At 36.5% G+C, this 14,087-nt stretch overlaps 1 non-coding gene across 1 annotated transcript; it reads right to left on the bottom strand.

Annotated features, from left to right (window-relative positions):
* Positions 1–1,273: 1,273 nt before the first annotated feature.
* On the bottom strand, positions 1,274–1,345 carry TRNAE-UUC (transfer RNA glutamic acid (anticodon UUC)). The gene has a single exon. It is a non-coding gene; the product is annotated as a tRNA-Glu (tRNA).
* Between the last annotated feature and the right edge of the window lie 12,742 nt (positions 1,346–14,087).

Here is a 14,087-nt window from a genome sequence, read left to right as displayed (position 1 = left end):
TAAAAGTGGACAGGGACAATAAAAAAGAAACTCTCCTGACTGTTTCTGCATTTAGAAGCTATTCTGCCTTTCCTTAGACCTCAATTCATACTATGAAGCCATTTAGAGAAATCTGATTCTTTGAGGAGGTTGAGAGGTATTATATTCTATTTCATAATATGAGAAAAAGAAGCATTACTTAATTTCTTATAGGTGTAACATCACATATGAATTAAAATACAAAATATAAGAAAAATGTCTACCTTCAGTTTATTTGCTTAGACAAAAAATTATTTTTATTATTTATTATGAAGTTATAAAATCATTATTATTTTTCATCTTTTAAGGTTTGTTTTACCTTTTGTATGTTTTTTGGTTGCACCAGTCTTAGTTGCAGCAGGTGGGCTCCTTAGTTGTGGCATGCGAACCCTTAGTTGCAGCATGCATGTGGGATCTAGTTCTCTGACCAAGGATCAAAACCGGGCCCCCTGCATTGGGAGCTCGGAGACTTATCTACTGTGCCAAACAGAAGCAACGTCATGAAATTGATGAAGACATCTAAAATTTGTATCTTTAATCACTGCAGGCAAAGACATGAAAAAAATGAGGATGTTCTCCAGTTATCATATCAGAAAGAAAACATTCTTGTATGGGCCAGTTTGGAATGGATGGAGGAGGAGGAATGACAGACTTGAGTGGCAAAGGAAGCACAGGATGTGGGCAAGACTAGGTGAGAAACAGTTTCCTGTGTCGGCGGTGCCCTGGTGTAGTTGCACAACTGTCAACGCCTCACTATCCATTCCTCCCATCGGATGATCAGTCTAGGCTAATTGTGGAAATTCCATCAGCCTTGTCAGCTACTGGTTTAGGAATGAGTTTGTGACCCAATGAGAAAAAGTCTGCTGAGGGGTTTCTGGGCAAGGGGTTTCATAATTCTTATGCAACGGTTAGAGGAAGAGATGGATTTTCTTCTTTCATACTCAACCAAACCTATACTCAGAAGTTGGCAGACCGGACGAATGGAAAGCACTTCAGTATTTGATGACGTGGTTGAATTACTAAATCAGCCAATCTCAAATCCTACCCTTCTTCTGGACTTCCATTTATGTGAAATAATGTTTCCCTATGTTTAAGCCAGTTGAAATCAGAGTTTTCTGTTGTTAACTATTAACCAAGAATTTTCTAATTGATATAATTAATGAGGAAGATTGGGTATTTCATCAAAACTCTTGAATGGATATGTATGTTTATGTTTATATTTTTTGGCCACGCTGCGTGGCTTGCAGGATCTTAATTCCCTAACCAGGGATTGAACCCGGGCCACGGCAATGAAAGTGCTGAGTCCTAACCACTGGACCACCAGGGAATTCCGTTGCACGGCTATATTTTAAGTATGGTTTCCATGATGTGTGTTTATACCTAAGGTGACTGGGCTTAGTTTATTGCACAATTTGGGTTCTCTTCTCAACTCTTAGTGATCTTTCTCAAGTTCTAATTCAAGAATCCTTTCATATGTTGTTTAGTAGTAAGGTATCTGAACTAACTGACTCTAGATATCTTCGCAACCAAGATTCTGGTGTTCAGAATGAGAGGGTAAGCAAGCGGCATCGGTTGCAGAATGATGCTTGAAACATCTGTGAACGTGTCAAATATTATCCCTTTGAGATTATTTTACAAATGCGCTAGTAAAGATGTCAGCAACTAGCAAACTTGATATTCCTAATAACGTGACCAGAAAAATAAGTAGAATTTACAAAGAATTTCTTTAATCTTTCCCTCAATCTTCCATCATCTGGTGACTCTTTTATTAATGACTTAATATGTTCTCCATTCTATGCTGGCAATTGAGAGGTAAACATTCACTGTAGATATCAATATTCATGTTGCTGGAATTAGGAACAATGAGTATTAAAGAACAGTCCTATTATTTCAGAAGTTTGCAAGCCGATATTTCTGAAAATGAAAAATTACGTATCTTTCAGAAAGAATATCTTTGGGTTAAAATTTGAGCTTTTAGAGTAGCATGGCAAAAGCGCTGTTACAATAGTACAGTCTATGGAAGGTTTGAATAGTCACGTGAAGTGGGATGGCCTCTAACCTAGGATTTTTTACAACTTATGAGGCCCCTTTCTAGGAGTCTTCGGAGTCCTTTTGCCAGATCTCTTTTGTACTTAGTTTTTTGACCCTAGTAATAGCACACAGGTAACAAAGGGGGAAAATATAGTTGGGGAGATAATTTTTACACGGAGCATTCTTTGGAATACATCATTTCCTTTTACATTTCTACTCTTTCTATAGTGCTTTAGTGTACCTAAGCACACCTTAGAGTGCATCTAAGCAATTGCAACTTCTTGACTTCAGTTACTTCTCACTTAAAATTAATCTCATCTTTCTTTCCAAGTTGCCTTTCTTGCCCATAGTTCAGATTTATTATCCTCATGACAGCCAGAATTATTCTTTAAAAATATTTGCATGGTATATCATTTTCTATCATCTTACTCTCAACCTTTCTGTATCTTTATATTAAGGATGTGCTTCTTGTAAGCAACATGTAACTGGGTTTTATTTTCTTATCGAGTTTGACTTTTATATTCTAATTAGAACATTTAGTTCACTTACATTTAATATAGTTATAGATATATTTTGCATTATATATATCATCATAACATTTGCTTTCTGTTTCTTCTATGTTCTGTTTTCTCTCATTTCTTGTCATCTTTTGGGTTTATTTTATTATTATTAATATTCTAATTTCTTCCCTCTATTAGCTTAGAAGTTATACATTCTTTTATTATTCTTTTACTGCAGAGATTACAATATTATCTTATCAAAGTCTAACATTAACTGATAGTTTTACCCTCTTATCAAACAAGATCATTAGAACTTTTTAACTTTATTTATCCTTTTCCTGACTGCTATGTTATTGTTGCATTTTAATTTCATATTCCTTTAAAATTTCACAAGAAATTATTATTTTATACCATCAATATCTATATTATCCACATATTTACCCTTTTCATTGCTCTTTATTCTGTCCTGCATCATCTCTAGGCATCTGGGCTTCCATCTGGGATCATTTTCTTTCTGCCAAAGAAAAAAAAATTAGATCTAATTCTATCTCCTTTGTATTTTCTTTACTGTGAATCTGCTAATATGAATTTTATCAATTTTTGCTTGTCTGGATATTTATTTCAGCTTCATTCTCAAAGGATATTTTCATTGGCTATATAATTCTAGGTTGACAGTTATTTCCTTCCCATATTTTTAATTATTTCATTTTCTTCTGGCTTCCATAAAACTATGAAGAAATTATCTATAAGTCTAATATTCATTGCTTTGAAATTTGTTTCTTCTTTTCTTGCAGATGATGTCAAGATTTTTCTCTTTGTCTTTCATTTTACTATGATGAATCTAGGTGTGGAATTGGAGATCCTTGAATCTGTGGCTCTCTGTCCCTTCATAGATTTGGAGAATTATCAGCCATTGTCTTTTCAAATATAGCTTCTTCCCCGTTCTCTCTCTGTTTCCTATTGGGGCTCCAATTACATGTACCTTGGACCTTCCCACTGTATGTGCTATGTCTATTACACTCTTTTCTGTATTTTACATCCTTTTTTTCCTCTCCACTCTGGGTATTTTCTTTTGCTCCATCTTCTAGTTCACTAGTTCTTTTTAGCCTTATCTAATCTGTTGTGAATCTCTTCCATTGAATTTTTAATTTTAGTTACTGTATTTTAAGTTGTAAAATTTCTGTTTGGCTCATTTTTAGGTTTTCTGTTCACTTCTAAAATCTCAGTCTTTTTTTTTTTTTTTTTTTATAGTCTTGACATATTAAATATAGCTATTTTTAAAGTCTGTGCTGATGAAGTCCCAGTGGGCCTGTTTCCATTTTGTCTTACTTTTCTAGGTTTCCTTTCATGTCTCTCCTTGTGTACTTGGCTATCTTGGGTGCCAGATGTTTTTAGAGAAATTTGATTCTATAGGCAGCAAAGGACTCTAGCAATCCAACATCATGATTTAAATGATTTGACACTGGGTCTCATCCTTGTGAAGGTCAGTACACCCTTACTACTATAGTGTAGCCTATTGGAGTATCAATTCAAAGACTGAATAATTTATCAGGTTTATTGTCCACCTCTTTGTGATTTCAATTTTTTCCTCAGCTTGTCAAGAACACTACTTAATTTCTCAACTTCTCAGCCACTTCTTCCAGAATTGGTGAATAGCTCTATAGGAAAAGTTCCCCTAACTGCCATGCTTATGCTTTGTATTTCTCCTGGAACCTGACCCTGTAGTTTTTAATTGACTTGTTTGTTCTCTGATGCCTTTAAGGAATTTTTTAAAAAACATTTTGTCCAGGGTTACTTTTTGTTCTTGTTGTTGTTGTCATTGTTGTATTTATTCAAATTATCCAGTCTACCATGCCAGGAGTGAACAATCTGATCTTTTAAAAACATAAGCCAAATTATGCCACTGAAACTCTCCATTAACAGAATAAAAGTCCAATATTTTTACAGTGGTCCAGAAGATCCTGTGTAATTTGGCTCCAGGGTACTTATCCAACTTTATCTCCTATGACTCTTAAGTAACTGCATGAATCTTAGGATCAATACAATGTAAACTTCTAAAGTAAAAAGACAATATATTTTATAATCCCCATAGCATTTAGCATATTATCCAAGCAATATGTCAATTGATTGAAATCTGAATTATGCTAAAAAAATAAAGATCCCCAAAATAGTGGCTTAAACTATTTATTTACTAGTTTATTTCCCACCTACAGGGAAGAAGTCTAGTGATAGGCTGTCCAAGGCTGGTATAAAGGGGACCCAAACTCCTTCTACCTTGTTGTTTTACTGTATGTGGCTTCCATTCCCAAGGCCATCTATGGTCTAAGATGGCTGCTAAAGCCCCTGTTAGGTAGCAGCCAGGAGGAAGAGGGAAGTAAAAGTGCCCCTCTACTTTAGGAGACTTTTCAGAAGTACAACATGATACCTCTGCTTTCTTCCCATTGCCTACTCACATGGCTTCACCTAGCTACAAGGGCATTTGGGAAATGTAGTCTTTTAGCTGAGAAGCAGTGTGTCAAGCTAAGAATGGAGTACTTTTAGTAAAGAAAGAGAAAAAAGATACTGGTATACAGCTAGCAATCTCTGCTACAAACACTAAGCACATTTTTTTTTCTGAAATTGGAGTTTCTTGGATTATCTCTTTTTCTTTTTCTTGGTCTTATCTCCTTGACTGCTGCTAATAGACTCATTCAATGCTTGCATCTTAAAATACACTATTTCAACCTCCTCAAGATTCTCCATTCAAAATTCTACAATTGAAACTTTTCCACCAAGCAAACCAATCGCTCCTTTCTTATGCAAACATAGAAATACTACCTCTTTAGTAAAATTCTCTTTGGCAAAATAAGAGATGAGGAGGTTTCCCCCAGACACCCAGAGTTGTAAATCACATATCTCCAATGAATTCACTGTCTTCTACAGAATGTGAATAATCCACATCTATAATTAATTTATGTAGTGTGAGTGCCATTGTCTTAATCCATTTGGGTCTGCTATAACAAAATACCATAGACTGGATGACTTATAAAAAACAAACATTTATTTCTTATAGTTCTGGAGGCTGGGAAGTCCAAGATCAAGGCTCCAGCAGATTCGATGGTTGGTTAGGGTCCACTTTCTGGTTCATAGGTGGCCATCTTTTTGCTGTGTCCTCACATGGCAAAAGGGGTGATGGATGTCTCTGGGTTCTCTTTTGTAAGGGTACTAATCTCATTCGTGAAGGAATCCACCTTCACGACCTAATCACCTCCTAAAAGCCCCACCTCAAAATACCATCACATCAGGGATTAGGTCTCAACGTATGAGTTGAGGGTGAGGGCACAAACATTCAATGTATAGCAGCCATTGTCTCTGAACTTCTAGTTAATCTGTCTATTGGCACCAAAAGACTTTGATTAATGTATGTCTTTCCCATTAGAATGTAACTTCCAGGAAGGTAGAAAGCATGTCTGTTTCGCTCCCATTGTATCCTGAGAACCTTACCGTAGTATGGGGGTGGGGTGGGGTGGGGTGGGGTGGGGGAGCGGGGATAATAGGTGTTCATTAAATATTTGTTGAAAGAAAAAGGAATTTAACCTTTACTGAACACTTATTATATACCAGGCAGTGAGGTAAGCGTTTTGCAAATATAATCTTATTGACTTTTCATAGCAACCAAATGTGATAAGAATTCTATCTCCTTTTCACAGATGAGATAAAAAAAGGAGGTAAATTTGAAGGAGATAAATAATTTCACCAAGTTCACATAGTCAGAAAGAGGTAGATCTGGGGTGTGATCTATAACCTCTGCCTCCATAGTAAATGCTCAGTTTACTCTCACATTTGTGTTGGCCAGGTGGGCTGTTCCCTGGCTTCCTCTGATAACAGGTTGACTGATTTCATGAAAACATGGAAATAGTAAATAATAGATTAATATCCTTTCAATGGCAATTTCTTGAAGCCTCATTGCTTTAATTAAAGAAATTAATTTACAGCCACTAAATTCTAGCCGTAACGTAGGCAGCTAAATGAGCTAGTAGTTTAGAAGAGATACATTCAGGAATATATCTTCAAAAATCACACTATGTAGACATTTTCCTACTCAGCTAACACCAATTGCCCACAAAGATCAGTTGCTTAGGTGATACAATTTTGACATTAAGGTCTCTAGCAAAGAAGCAAGCACAATGACAAAAGTTCCAGCCAAGATAACAAATAAATTTTAAAGGGCAAGGAAAAGAGGCAAGGAAAACAGAGAAGATGAAGGAGAAAAGAAGAGAGGAAAACATAATACAAAAGGAGAAGAAACATAGCAAAATGGACAGGGGAGAGAATGGTACTCATTTGGTTTTTGTGTTGTTATTTTGGGTTTATTTCTTTTAGCTTTCAGTCCACATTCTTTCAGTAATAGCATCCTCCATTTACCCTTTGGAATTACATCCTCCTTTTTGGATACCATCTGGTGGGACTGTTGTTCAGAAGGGGGCCACCTTCCCCCAGCCAAGGAAAGAGGAGTCGACCCTAGCTAGACCAAATGCTCTCCTTCTGGAATCTGAAGCATCCCTTCTAGATGCAGCTGTTGAGAAGTTCATGCTGTGGAGACTCATGTGAGCTGCCTGGTTCCGTCCTTTCCAACACTGATTCTTCAGCCTTCTCTCCTCAATCCTTTGAGTTTCCCCAATTTGCCCAACAAATTCCTTTCTTGCTTAAGTTTACCAGAGGCAATTATTGTTGCTTACAACCAAAGAACTCTACCTGATACAGTCGAGGAAGAGATAAGTGAAAATAAATGGGGAAATTAAGATCTGGCATGAGATCCACTGAGAGTATATTTTCAGACCCTAGAAGAGTAGGGACAAACAATTCTAGTTTAAATCTGAAATTAAAATGTGCAAATTAGTGTTCAATCATCTCAGCTCTCTAGAAACAAATATAATCACAGTGTAAAGTAGCAGAGGGTTTCCAAAAGGTGAGAGTAATATTCTTTTTCAAGGATAACCTACTGTAAGACTGATATCACAACTTTGAGTAATGAAAAGAGAATGTGTTTCCTGCAAGGCAGATGTTACCTCTGTTTTTACTGTGTAAGATCTTTGTGTCTTTGATGATTTCACTTCTTTGGCATGACTAAAGGATTTCTCAATTCAAATCAAACTCCTTCAACTTGACTAGTCTCTCCCACCTCCCCTGACTTGCCCCCTGGGATTCTTTCTTTTCACTGCCAAGGATTAAATTCTCTGTGAAAGCCTTGAAGGCTATAGACATCTGTACTCGAAATGAGGTACAAACGTGTCCAAAAAGAGAGAAGCAATCCCAAAGCTTAAGTGAGAAAATAATTGAACTCTTATTCATACTGGAAAAAAGTCTGGTTTCAAACTAAGTTTTTTATTGATTTTCTTTGTCAGGAAAGCATCATCATTTATAAATAGGAAACTGTTATTCTTCTACTTTACCAAAGATGCTAAGTTTTGCACGTTTAAAACACCAAACAAACATCTCCATAGAGAATGGCTTGCTGCCAATATCTGGTGAGCATGCCAGACTTTCAAAACAGCCTAGTTATACAATCTCTGTGTTGGTAGGTGAGCGATTCAGGATAGAAGGCTGAATTAGAACTCAGTCCTAATCCTGCTTGGGATGCTGGTTTTATTGGGCCATAGCTTGGTGATCGGAAGACAACCCCACATGCCTACAGTAGCACAGATCCATTGCTCCCTCCAGTGCTGTTAGGAATGTGACACATCAGATGTGATAAGTACAGATAAAAAGGTCCAACTGTACACATTGCAGACCTTAACTATTCCCTTGTTATTTTATCAGTCCTTACTCTCTCCACCTCACGTATGAAATATCTAACATTAATTTTATATTCTGGCAATTGGTGTGTGGAGTTCTAAGTTGTGCCAAACTAAATCGATTGCCAGTTTAGACATGATGATAAGGGGGTTCATAGAAGAAGGATATATTATCAGAAGTGTATCATCTCAACTTTTGTCTGTTAATCCAAAAGCTCATCAGAAGCCTGAGTCTGGATATAAAGGAATATGTTTCAATGGACAATTGAGCTCTAGATAAACTAAGCTCTCATAAAATAGCCCCTTGAAAATGTCTTTTCTTTATGTTTATTTGCCACGGGATTTTTTTTTTTTTTGGGGGGGGGCTTTATTTTTGCTCACACAGTTTTGCTCTGTGTGACAAAATTGAGCTTGGGGGAAAAGAATCACATAGGTTATTATATCAGGGCTTCCAAATGGTTAGATGACCCTTCAGTAAAAAAAACCTAAGGGTTCTTTGTCTTTCTTATAATTGCTCAGGCTTTAATTCTATTGAAAAGTGACTGGAAAAGCCATTCTATTAAACGAGTCTTTAATATTTGATAAATGAGTCAGTCTGATGGGCCTATACAGTCACATCAGTCATGCTTCTCAGTTAAGACTGCATATTTTCACATGGGATGGTCATTAAGCAAACCTTTCAAGATGACAAGAGTTCAGTTACTCTGTCTCATTTCTCAGAAGGAAGAATAATGGAATAAAGTCTGGAGAATTAAAAGAAAAAGGAAAACGTATTGCACACACAACACGTCTTTCTAATCTATGTCTTTGCAGCATAATTTGTCGCAAAGAGCTACATACGAAGTGGCAAAGTGAATAGGAGACATTTATTCCTAAATCCTTATGGCACTTTGATGAGATAGCAGGAGAATATAATTTAGCCCTTAATGATTGGGAAAACTGAGGCAAAGGGATGTGAAAAATATATCTAATATTACACTATTAATCTGAATTAGAAGACCAGAACTTGCTCAAATAACCTAGTTTGGGGAAATGAACCTAAGATGGAGAGTGAATTGGACAAGATAGATGAACAGACAGCTTCCATCTGGATCCAGATGTTATTTCCATTGTACTCTAAGTAGCGCTGCTTTTAACCACAGACTGAGAGAGCTCTGGTCTCTCCCCGGAGAAATCAGACTGTCAGACTTCTCCGCTGGATTTCTCCTCCCCACCGCACACGCCCACGCTCATGCTCTCTACACAAGCCCACCAGCTGCCCACCAGAAACAGCTGCCTCAAGACAGGGCTGTCAAGGGAAGTATTCCTATGGATGGACCAGCCTTGGCAGCAGCAGGAACCCTTCAGCAAAATTGTCCCTTTGGCCTCAGTCCCAACTTTCGGCTCTGGGTCAGATAAGACATTGCAGAAAATATAAAAAATACACAGAAATCTTTTTTAAAAAAATCACTCGTAATCTCACTACCCAGAGTGATATTTGTCAATATTCCGGTATTGTGTTAAAAAAAAAAAAGTTTTATCTAAATGTTCATTTGGGTTCACAGTGTACTTGCAATTTTGAGCCCTGCTTTACTTTTTTTTTTTTAACTTAACGTTATATTGTGAATATTTCTCTGTGTCATAAAAACATTCTTTGTAATCACCACATACATCTAGTCCATAAAAAATAATGATTATAGAGATCAAAGAGAAACCACAAAACCAAAGGGGAAAAAAGTAAATAACCTAAAAGTTGAAGATGAAAGGTTATGCGCGAAAAAGTTCAAGAAAAAATTAGAAACTAGCAAAAAAGGAATGAAGCTACTTTGATAAACATAAAATAATGAAAAGATAGTTGTTAGCAAAGGCATAATATATAAATATCAAGAAAATAATCGTTATTGTGCAGCACCAAATTACATTGGTAAGGTTAATTAATGTAATTTTATTAAATAATAAAAGGGAAATGCCAACATTTTAAAACGATGCCTAGAGAAAATATGCATAAAGAAGCTCATTAACTGTGAATATGATATTCTTAACATGGCATTGCAGGTTCTAATATTAGCTTCCCTATGTGAGTTTTGTGAGGACTTAGAAAAAGAAGGGGGCAGTATGTTAGTGCCAGAACTGTTCATTTCCACCTCCTACCCAAGATTATACTCAAGGACAAAACAAAAAACAAAAAACAAGTGGTACTATTTAACCTCTAGCAAAGTATTTTGTGTTCACTGGAGATGGATTCCGACACTACCAGCCCCTCCCTTTGCTTCAGAGCTAACTCTCACTTCCCAGTTACAGCCAGGGGGTGGGCTGGATCTGGGCTGGAGCTGGGAGGAAAGAGCTCAGATAAGGGACCTGGAGAAGACTGTGATTTATTGATAAGATGATGGGCTGTGGAGTCAGACAGTACTGCATTCCAATCTGAGGTCGTCACTTGTAGTTGTGTCACCTGGGCAAGTGAACCAAACTGTCTGCAGTTCCCTTTCCCCATTTATATGGTAGAGGCAATAAAATCTATTTCTCACAGATGCTTCGTGAAAGTTGGTTATTGTCATTTATACTTCATTTTTATGTTCTCACATCTTTCTACTTCCCCTTTTTTGACCACGAAATTGTAGCTCATTTCAACAGTGGTTCTGGTTTCCTGTTGTTTGTTTCAGCTTTATGATTAATCCACTGGACTTGTGTTATGGTAAGCCAGTAAGATTCCTTCCATCCCAGGGCTTGTCATCTGATGTTTAATAAAGCTCATAGGTGGCATTAATACTACTCTTTAGACATTCATTAAACAAAAATTCCCTAAATAAACTTTTTATTGAGAGCCTAAAATGTGCTAAACACTATGCCAAGTGATATGGCTAGAAATGAATAAATCCTGGCTGGATAAGAAGGTAAAAAAATGTCTAAATATACTTAGAAAAGGGCTTAGGCAAATATTTTTAATGTATAATAGATAAGGCTAACAAAAAAGTAGAATTCTAGTTGTAATATGAGTTAAAGACAATGTTGGTTTAATTTTAAGAAGCTTTCTGATAGGGTAAAGGATAGGAATCAAGAAATTGGAAAAGCAAAGTGGAGTAGTAACCAGGAGACTTTATTTTCAACCTCTGCATTAGTGATACAATTTTGAGCAAGACATTTAATTTCTCTGGACCTTAGTTTCTTTATCTGTAAAACAGAATTCAGGGATTGCAAACTAAAATTTTAAAAAATACTCTTCTAAAGAACTCATGGATTCAAGAGAAATCACGACGGAAATTATAAAATATTGTTATATGTACAACAACATACCAAACCTTGTGGGTAATTAGAAAGGTAATGGAAATGAAATGCATACATGTAAATGAATTTATTGAAAATATAAGACTGATTGAAAATGATTGGGCTACACGTGTAATTCAAAAAGCTAGGAAAAAACAAAGTAGAAAAGGAAAATAATGAAATTAACCATCGAATCCTGGTAAAATGTGCATCAGGCTACATAAAGGTATGAAGACCAGGAGGCAGGGGCTCCTGCTTGCCCCTTGGTCCAATAATATTAATTACACTTTCGGCAATTTATTATACGAAAATAGCCATATATGTGGACAAATATTATGCCCAAACATGTTTACTATAGAATTTTTATAATAGTAAAATAAAGAAATAATTTAAATATGCAACAATAGAGGGTTTATTTATCAAAAAAAAAAGTGGTAATATCACTGTTATGTATCCATCAAAAGTGATTTTGAAGAATTTCCATATCATGCGAAAATGATGATAGAATGCTTTTTTTTTTTAAGGCAGGGCATGAACATTTATATAGAATATACCAACTATGTAAACATTAAAATGAATACAGAATTACGTTTAATAAAGATTGGGAGGGATGAATTGGGAGATTGGGATTGCCACATATACATTACTAATAACAAAAAAAAAATCAAATTGTATACTTTGGATATATGCAGTTTATTGTATGTCAACTGTATGTCAATAAAAGTTCTTAAAGAAAAAAAATAAAGATTGGGTATCCCCTAATGCAGTGAGAAGATAAAATAATACATATGTAGTGTTCCTAGTACTCACCCTCCCACCCCACCAAAAAACCTTAACCTGTGTGTCATTATGAAGAAATAAACAAATCTAGGTTGTGGGACATGCTGCAAAATGACTGGTCTGCAATCTTTAAAAATGTCAGTGTCAGGAAAGACAGAAAAAGACTGGAGAATTGTTTCAGGTTAAAAGAAGGTGCAATGGAGTTTCCTGGGTTGACTTTTGGATTTTTTTTTTAAGGTATAAAGGATATTATTAGAAAAATATCTGAGGAAATTTGAGCATGGAGTTTATATTAGATAATAGCATTGTATCAATGTTATATTTCCTGAATGTGATCATAATATTATGATTATGGAGAAGAATGCTATTGTACTTAGGAGATCCATGCTAAAGTCTTCATAGTTGAAGTGTCATGCAGCTAACTCTCGTGTGTGTGTGTGTGTGTGTGTGTGTGTGTTAACAATTGGTGTTAACAATCGGTACAAAGTGTTCATCTCACTATTCTTGCAACTTTTCAAATGGTTTGAAAGTTGAAGAAAATAATCTTTTGAAAGTAAATGCTGGGGACTTCCCTTGTGGCGCAGTGGTTAAGAATCTGCCTGCCACTGGAGGGGATACAGGTTGGAGCCCTGGTCCAGGAAGATTCCACATGCTGCGGAGCTACTAAGCCCGTGTGCCACAGCTACTGAGCCCATGTGCCACAACTACTGAAGCCTGCGAGCCTAGAGCCCATGCTCTGCAACGAGAGAAGCCACTGCAGTGAGAAGCCCGAACACTGCAATGAAGACCCAATGCAGCCAATAAATAAAATAAATAAAAATAAATTTAGTCTTTAAAAAAAGTAAATGCAGAAATGCAGTAAATGCTGGGGACTTCCCTGGTGGAGCAGTGCTTAAGAATCCGCCTGCCAATGCAGGGAACACAGGCTCGATCCCTGGTTCAGGGAAATCCCACATGCCCCAGAGCAACTGAGCCCCTGAGCCACAGCTACTGAAGCCTGTGCTCTAGAGCCCGTGAGCCACAACTGCAGAGCCCACTCACTGCAACTACTGAAGCCCGTGAGCCTAGAGCCTGTGCTCCGCAACAAGAGAAGCTACTGCAATGAGAAGCCCACGCACTGCAACGAAGAGTAGCCCCGCTCGCCACAACTAGAGAAAGCCTGTGCGCAGCAACAAAGACCCAATGCAGCCATTAAAACAAACAAAAAAGTAAATGCAACACTAGAAAGGATTGAGATAGTAAGAACAGCTTTATTTTAGAGTAAAGATAAAATGTTATACTTTTCTGTAGTTACATATTTTCATGCTAAGCCTGTTCTTTTAATAATTGGCTAATAACAAATGTTGTATAAAAAGATGGATTTGGGGAGGGTATATGGGAATATGTGTATAAATACAGCTGATTCACTTTGGTGTACCTCATAAGCTGATACGAGAGTGTAAAGCAATTATTTTCCAATAAAGAGCTTAAAAAAAAAAAAAAAGACAGATTTTTCCTTGTTAGGAATGTCCATTTAATGTACCTTATTCTATAATTCTTTAACTGACCTTATTTAACAAGGCAGAAATTTTGCCTTGGAACTGTAATAGGACGATTAGGAGAACAACCATATATATTGGCTGTAAGAGATCTGTTAACAATATGCATGACCCTGAAAAGCATTACACTCATCATATAAAATATCTTTAAAAAGGGCAAATATAGAGAGACAGAAAGTAGATTAAATGGATTGGGAGTGGGA

This window comes from Hippopotamus amphibius, chromosome 14 (genome assembly GCF_030028045.1).
Source record: "Hippopotamus amphibius kiboko isolate mHipAmp2 chromosome 14, mHipAmp2.hap2, whole genome shotgun sequence".
Lineage (NCBI taxonomy): Eukaryota > Metazoa > Chordata > Mammalia > Artiodactyla > Hippopotamidae > Hippopotamus > Hippopotamus amphibius.
Note: the sequence above shows the minus strand (reverse complement) of the source record. Positions and strands in the feature narration are given on the sequence as shown.